A 7,909-nucleotide genomic window follows, 5' to 3' on the forward strand; every position below is an offset into this window, starting at 1 on the left:
ATAAGAGTGCATAAACTTCTCCAAAGGTTAATAATACAGATTTTGTCCAACTACTTTATAGACTTTTATCATGAGATTTTCTCCAGTCAAGGCATAATACAGTACAAATAAAGACAGTACAACAAAATATATAGTTAATAGCCAAAAAAGAGAAAGTGACAGTGTAACAGAATATTATAGATTAAATTAACATTTAATTTAGAAACAATATTAAATATTAAAACAAACAAATCAGAAAATATAAAAAGCATGAAAGGATACACTCATTATCTATAGACAGTGCTCTCTTTACATGTGAGCAATGGATCCAAGAATTCTTTTCTCCAATTTTTATTGCTGTTAGAGTGGTTAACAGGACTTGGAATGGACCTTTCCAGGTAGGCTGAGTTCCCCCAGTGCACTGAAGTCCTTTATGGACACCTTGTGACCTGGGTGTAAGTAAAGGAGTGAGAAGTCTATAGGTCCTGCTTGTACAAAAGCTCCAGATTCTTGGAGTTCTCGTAATTAGATATGTAAATCCTGTATCTATAAAGCAATGGAAGTGTTTCCCCCTAGTAATGATTTATATGCAGGAGAGAAAGGCTTAACCTGCATAGGTGGATGTCCAAAAAATAATCTCAAATGGTGAGATGTATAAATCACCCCTGGGCCTGCTTCAAAGATAAAAGAGGGTTAGGGAAAGAATTTCAGGCCATTTTATTTTATTTTTATTTTTTAAATTAAATTAATTAATTGAGACTATTTTTCCATGGTTACAAGATTGATGTTCTTTCCCTGCCCTCCCCCAAATTCCCTCCCATAACCGACAAACAATTCCTCTGGGTTTTACTTGTGTCATTGATCATAACCTATTTCCATATTATTGATATTTGCACTAGAGTGATCCTTTAGAGTCTATATCCCCAATCATATCCCCATCAACCCATGTGATCAAGCAGTTGTTTTTCTTCTGTGTTTCTACTCACACAATTCTTCCTCTGAATGTGAATAGCATTCATTCTCATAAGTCCCTCAGAATTGTCCTGGATCATTACATTGCTGTTGGTAGAGAAGTCCATTACATTCTATTATACCACAGTGTATAATGTTCTTCTGGTTCTGCTCCTTTCACTCTGCATCAATTCCTGAAGGTCATTCCAGTACACATGGAATTCCTCTAGTTTATTATTACTTTGAACACAATAGTATTCCATCACCAATAGATACCATAATTTGTTCAACCATTCCCCAATTGGATGGCATCCACTGATTTTCCAATTTTTTTGCCACCACTAAGAGCTTAGCTATAAACATTTTTGTACAAGGCTTTTTCTTTATGATCTCTTTGGAGTACAAACCCAGCAGTGCTATGGCTAGATCAAAGGGTAGGCAGTATTTTAGTGCCCTTTGGGCATAGTTCCAAATTGCCCTCCAGAATTGTTAGATCAATTCATAAGTCCACCAGCAATGTATTAATGTCCCAATTTTGCCACATGCCCTCCAACCGTTATTACTTTCCTTTGCTGTCATGTTAGCCAATCTGCTAAGTGTGAGATGGTACCTTAGAGTTGTTTTGATTTGCATTTATCTGATTATAAGAGATTTAGAACCCTTTTTTATGTGTTTATTGATAGTTTTGATTTCTTTATCTGAAAATTGCCCATTCATGTCCCTTGCCCATTTGTCAATTGGGGAATGACTTGATTTTTTTTGTACAATTGATTTAGCTCTTTATAAATTTGAGTAATTAGATTTTTGTCAGAGAATTTTGTTATGAAGATTTCCCCCAATTTGTTGCTTCCCTTAAAATTTTGGTTGCACTGGATTTGTTTGTACAAAAACTTTTTAATTTAATGTAATAAAAATTCTTTATTTTACATTTTGTAATTTTTTCTAACTCTTTCTTGGTCTTAAAATCTTTCCTTTCCCAAAGATATGACAAGGATACTATTCTGTGTTCACCTAACTTACTTATAGTTTCCTTCTTTATATTCAAGTCATGCACCCATTCTGAGTTTATCTTGATGTAGGGTGTAAGATGTTGATCTAACCTTAATTTCTCCCATACTGTTTTCCAATTTTCCCAGCAGTTTTTGTCAAATAATGGATTTTGGTCACCAAAGCTGGGATCTTTGGGTTTGTCATAGACTGTCTTGCTGAGGTCACTTAACCCCAAGTCTATTCCATTGATCCTCCCTTCTGTTTCTTAGCCAGTACCATGTTGTTTTGATGACCACTGCTTTATAGTATAGTTTGAGATCTGGCACTGCTAGGCCATATTTCTTCACATTTTTTTTCATTATTTCCCTGGATATTCTTGATCTTTTGTCCTTCCAAATGAACTTTGTCATAGTTTTTTTCTAATTCAGTAAAAAAGTTTCTTGGTAGTTTGATATGTATGGCACCAAATAAGTAAATTAGTTTGGGTAGGATTGTCATTTTTATGATGTTAGCTTGTTCTACTCATGAGCAATTAATGTTTTTCCAATTGCTCAAGTCTAGTTTTAGTTGTGTGGAGAGTGTTTTGTAGTTGTGTTCATATTGTTCCTGTGTTTGCCTCAGCAGAGAGATTCCTAAGTATTTTATATTGTCTAGGGTAATTTTGGTCCTTCAGTGTAGATGGAGCAAGATCCTGTGTTATCCTCACTGTAGTTCCATGGTATTTGAATGACTTCTTAGCAGCTTGTAATATTTTTTCCTTGGTCTCGTAGTTCTTGAATTTGGCTATAACATTAATGGGTATTGTCAGTTGGGGATTAAATTCAGGAGGTAATCTGTGGATTCTTTCAATCTCCACTTTTCTCTCTTGCTCTACAATTTTGGGGCAGTTTTCTTGGATAATTTCTTGGATAATTTCCCTCAGGTTATCCATGTGAGTGTCTTCCAAGGGTCAGTCCTGGGCCTTCTTTTTATTTTCCCCCTAAGCCATTTCACATGGTCATCTCTTCAGTTCCTTGGGTCCATTTGTCATTACCAAATCTAGATGTCCAGTCTTGAGTCTCCCTCCTAAGCTCCATTCCCAAATCCCTAACTTTTGGGGGGCATTGTAAGGGGGAAAGGAGTGTTAACTTGGAAATAACCCAGAATTATTAAATAGTCAGAAAAAAACAAAGTCTTTAATCAGGATGAGATCAGTCCAATTTGGTCCTTTACTCAGAGTTTGGTGCCACAACTTTTTCAGGGTGCAAACCCTGGCCTCTGGGGATGTTATCCCTAGGGAATGCCACAATACCAGATGATGACTCCTAGGAACAAAAGAATTTGGGGAACCTATATACCACTCTAGATGACCTGGGGGCTTAGAGTGAGAGGGACAGTTGATTAACTTTGCAATGGTAAGAAAGGAAAATGAGGAGTTCCAAACAGGAATAACAGTAAAGGGGCTGATGCCCTACAATGAACACAAAAGGGAAAGACTCAGCCCAGGGCTGGGCTGCCTTGGTAATGGACCTTAGCCTAGGGGGAGAAATCATTGGGACAAAAGGGATACTTAACATTGAATGGGATTAGCTGCTCCCACTCAAACTACCAGGATGTCCATTGTCTGAAGTGGGACCTTCCCCCATGGGGAAACCTCTCCTGTGACAAGGTCAAAATCTGGGGTTTCTACCCTCAAACTAAATAAACTGGGGATTTCTAGATTGCCATGTTGACAGAGTGTTATTCTTTAAAGGTTTGGACTGGATTATTTAAGAGTGTGGTCATCAGGAATTTAATTTTTTCCAAAGAGATTTATTTACAATTTATTTGCAAAATGTAGAAAGAGTGAAGTAAGAAAATCAGAGAGAGAGGGTAGGGTAAGATATCTATCTTAAGCACTAAGTAATTTACTCCTGGCCCCAGGCAGAGAGAGTTAATCCTTAGGCATTGGCAAAGCCAAGGACTTGGAAAGTCTCTTCAGAAAAATCCAGCAGTTAACAGTCAGCTTTTTTCACTCACCACGTGACAGTTCAAAGGAAGAGATTTTAGAACAGCCTCGCCAGGAAACAGGGTCTCAGGTCCAGTTCTTCACCGGCCTCCACTTCAAAGAATGAAGAACTGCCAATAAAACTCCATTCAGAATGTTGTAACTCCCTTTTAAAGACACTTTCTCTTGCATCACTTCCTGTGCCTTCCCCTAATTCTATGTCTACCAATCACAGTTGAAGTCCTTCTTTAGGACTGCCCAGGAGGCAGTCAGTTGATTTTGATTCGTCATCCACTATCACACACATGGGTCACAGACCTCCCACTTAATGATTAAGTGGGATGTTTGAGCTTTTGGTGATTAGATATAAAAACGGGCAGATCTCCATACTCAACTTTTAAGTAGGGTGTTTACTCTTTTTGTGATTAAAATCTAAAAATAGGCAAGGGTTATAATTTAATCTTCACAATCATGGGAGAGTTCAATTTAATCTTCACAATCCCCCCTGATGATCATGTCAAACAGTATATCAAACTGAGATGTCTCCTAGGCATCTGAAACTTAACATGTCCAATACAGAACTCATTATCATTATATCAAAACTCTTTGATGCTCCCCACTTTCTTTTTATTGCCAAGGGTATGATGTTCCTCCCAGTCACACAGACTGGAAACCTCATTGTCACCCTCATCTCTTCCCCTGCTGTCAGCTCACACATGCTTGTCTGTTTCCAAGTTCTATTTTTTCTACTTTTCTGATATCTCTCACCTACATATATCCCCTTTTCTGCATTCACACAGCCACCAATGCTTATCCCTTCACCCCATCATCTCAGGCTACTGCAGATGCCTGCTGGTTGGTCTCCCTGACTTCAAATCTCTCTCCATTCTAGTCTCTTTTCTATTCATCTGCTGTAGGAATAACCCTTAATTGTGAACTGATTTGTCCATGTCTCCACCAGTATTTGAACAGTGTAGAGATACTTAAGAAACACTTTTTTATGATAGCAAGAAAACTTGGAGGGGGGGGAACGAGACATGGATTGATTTGGGAATGGTTGAACAAATTGTATTATACAAATATTTTGAAATATTCCATTGTAAGAACTGATGTATTTGGGAATTCAGAGAAGATGCTGCATCAGCTGATATAGACCAAGGTAAGCAGAATTAGAATATCAATACAGTGGCTACAGTGAAATAAACATAGATGAAAGAAATCAAGCTCAACACTGAGTATATTTAAGTAACAGTAGAGGCAGCAGAGTGAATAGATCATTAGAAAAACCGGGTTCAAAGTTTGCTGTAGACACTATGTGACACTAGCAAGGCATTTAACAGTTTGTGCCCCAGTTTCCTTATCTGTAAAATTAAGGGATGGGACTGGATAGTCTCTGAAGTCCTTTACACCTTTATATCTGCATTCCTATGTGACAACCAGTTTTGGCCCAAGAAAAGAGATGAGGAAGCAGCATCCTTTTTTTCTTAGCAGAGGGGTAGGAGCCTGAGGGTACAGATGTTACATAGAATGTTGTGGTCACCCTGTCAGTTGATTTTGCTTAACTATTATTTTTTGTTTCAGGAGAGGGCTCATGAGTCAGGGGAGGATGGGGAAGTTAAATGCAGAAATGACTGCTGTATAAGCAAAAGACATCCATGCAGCTTTTTGTAAAAATAGAGGGAAAAAACAGAGATTGAACTAGACAATGTATAATGCAGTACTGCCCAGTTTAGTGAGAAGATCAGGGGAGTGATGTTGCAAGACATCCTTTTTCATTAAATTAGGAAAGAAAGAAAAAAGAGACTATTGAATGAAACTGATGTGTTGTGCATGGATCAGCTTGTAAAATGTGTTTGTGTAACGTTGGCACATAATATGAAGATAATATGTCAATATGCTTTCTGTTCAATGGCTTTGGACAAACCTAAAGAGATCAGTTCTATGGATCTAGCAGATGCTGTTATAATATTTCATCTCAAAAAGTTCCCCTAGAGAAGCATTTAGAAAAGTATACTGTCTATATTGTAAGGGTTAAAAAATAAAGGTTGGACTAAATATAAGAGAAATGTGGTCACCAAAATTAATATATCTCAAGTCAAATGACTTTTTGGCCGTATCTATTTATAAAATAGAGGGAAAGAGTGAAAGTAGACAAATGAGAAAGAGGGTAGAGAAGGTATCTATCCTATCACACTAGATAATTACTCCATCCTGGTTCAAATCAGGCAGGGCTTGTTAACTCTTCACTGGAGGACCATGGGTCAGAGGGGCCAGTGGTGACTAAAGCAAGGGTTCCAGCCACGAGGCCTCCTCCAAGACAGGGAGCCTCTCCAGAAGCTAGTCCCTCCAGGAGCCAGAAAAGAAATCAGCCCTTTTTATTCACCCATTTGGTAGTCCTAAAAGAAGATCCAAGAGCAGTCAGAGGTCCCAAGCTGGAGCTCCTCCAAGGCCAAGTTCAAAGGAGAAAGAGCTGGTCACAGGAAGTTGCAACTACTTCTTTACGTCACTTTCTGTGCCTTCCTTCCACCTTACATGGACCAATTGCAGTTTTAGAATTTTCTTAGGACTGCCCAGGGGACAGTCAGTCATTTCTGAGTTGTCACCCACTTTAGCACATGGGTTGTGGACCTCCCTTCATTTAAAGAAATGTGGGGGACTATACACTTCTGGTTATTAAATCTAAAAGTGGGTGAGGGGAGAGTTAATCCCAGCTTCACAATTCTCCCTGTGATCCTTTGGGAAATGCAGGCAGAATCATGAAATTAGAATCTATTACCCTAAAAACTACAATTCCCAGCACCCTACTCTCCTCACATTATATGCTGATGTGGGGAGGATATAAATTTGGTGTAGACCCACTTCTCGATCTCTTCTCTTCCTGATGTGGCTTTGGTAGAGCAAGCCTTTTAAAGAGGCAAGGAGAGCTTTGTCACATGGTCTTATTTTGTTAGATAATTACCTTTATTATTTTTTAACTTCAAGTGATAATTAATACACTTTATAAAACATAATACTTGTAGTGTTGGATATTAATGAAAATCCTACAGTGTTGATTCCTCATGTTGGAAGAAGATAGTCAGAAAAGGGACCTGATCATTTTTTCTTAGGATATGTGCAACTGGTAGCACTGAACAGAGGGCACTTATTGTAAACCCTTAATGGTACTTGCTCTATCATCATCTCTTAAAAGACAGTTTTTAAAAGTATTATAAAGGAATTAAGACCTGGAAAGAAATCATTAAAGGGTTGTGGAGCTAGGTGGGCAAAGAGGGCCTGGGTAGGGCCTTTAGCATATTGTTTTTTTTTTCAAAGTAAACTTTGCACTTAATACCTTCTTGGACACTACTAACTCACATATGCATAGCCACAGAGACATATGAAAACTACTGAGTATTTTAACCTTTAGCAAATAAATGGCCAAAACAAATAAGCCACCCTACAACCCCTAAAATAAATGAATTTTTATATGTTCTTAAGAAAAAAGAAATAGATATTTATCTTACATAATGTATAATCTTCCAAACTCTTGGTACTTTTATCTATAAATTCAAGAATAATAGTTGTTCTCTGACTCTGTTGGGCCTGCTCCCTTTGAACAAGAATGGGGATATGGTAGATGGCTGTCTCTTCCTGCAGCCTCTGACTCTATCCAATTCAGTAAGCCTTTATTAAGTCCTTATAAACCAAGGCCCTCCAAAGGACCTCCCCCAAGACTTTTCTCAGCTCTCTCTCTCTCCTCCTCATGATTGGTGTATTCCAAGGTACCTGAGGTCCTCTTATTTTATATTGACTGTAAGAGGCTCCAGCTCCCTTTGTCTACCCCAATAGAAAACTCCACTACCACTGCCACCTGTGGGCCATCTGGTGACAGCTACATCTGGACCAAGTGGACTTCCTGCTAGCGTATTTTGATTGTGGTTTGTATGTTGTTCAATAAATCTAATAATTAAAACAACTGAATGGAAAAATGTATTTCTTTTTTTGTTTGTTTTTTATTCTTATTTTTTAAAAATTATTTTATTT

At 38.0% G+C, this 7,909-nt stretch overlaps 1 non-coding gene across 1 annotated transcript; it reads left to right on the forward strand.

The window, feature by feature from the left end:
- Positions 1-7,643: 7,643 nt before the first annotated feature.
- On the forward strand, positions 7,644-7,702 carry MIR7383-1 (microRNA mir-7383-1). The gene has a single exon (NR_127655.1). It is a non-coding gene; the product is annotated as a microRNA mir-7383-1 (primary transcript).
- Positions 7,703-7,909: the final 207 nt, after the last annotated feature.

Source organism: Monodelphis domestica, chromosome X (assembly GCF_027887165.1).
Source record: "Monodelphis domestica isolate mMonDom1 chromosome X, mMonDom1.pri, whole genome shotgun sequence".
Lineage (NCBI taxonomy): Eukaryota > Metazoa > Chordata > Mammalia > Didelphimorphia > Didelphidae > Monodelphis > Monodelphis domestica.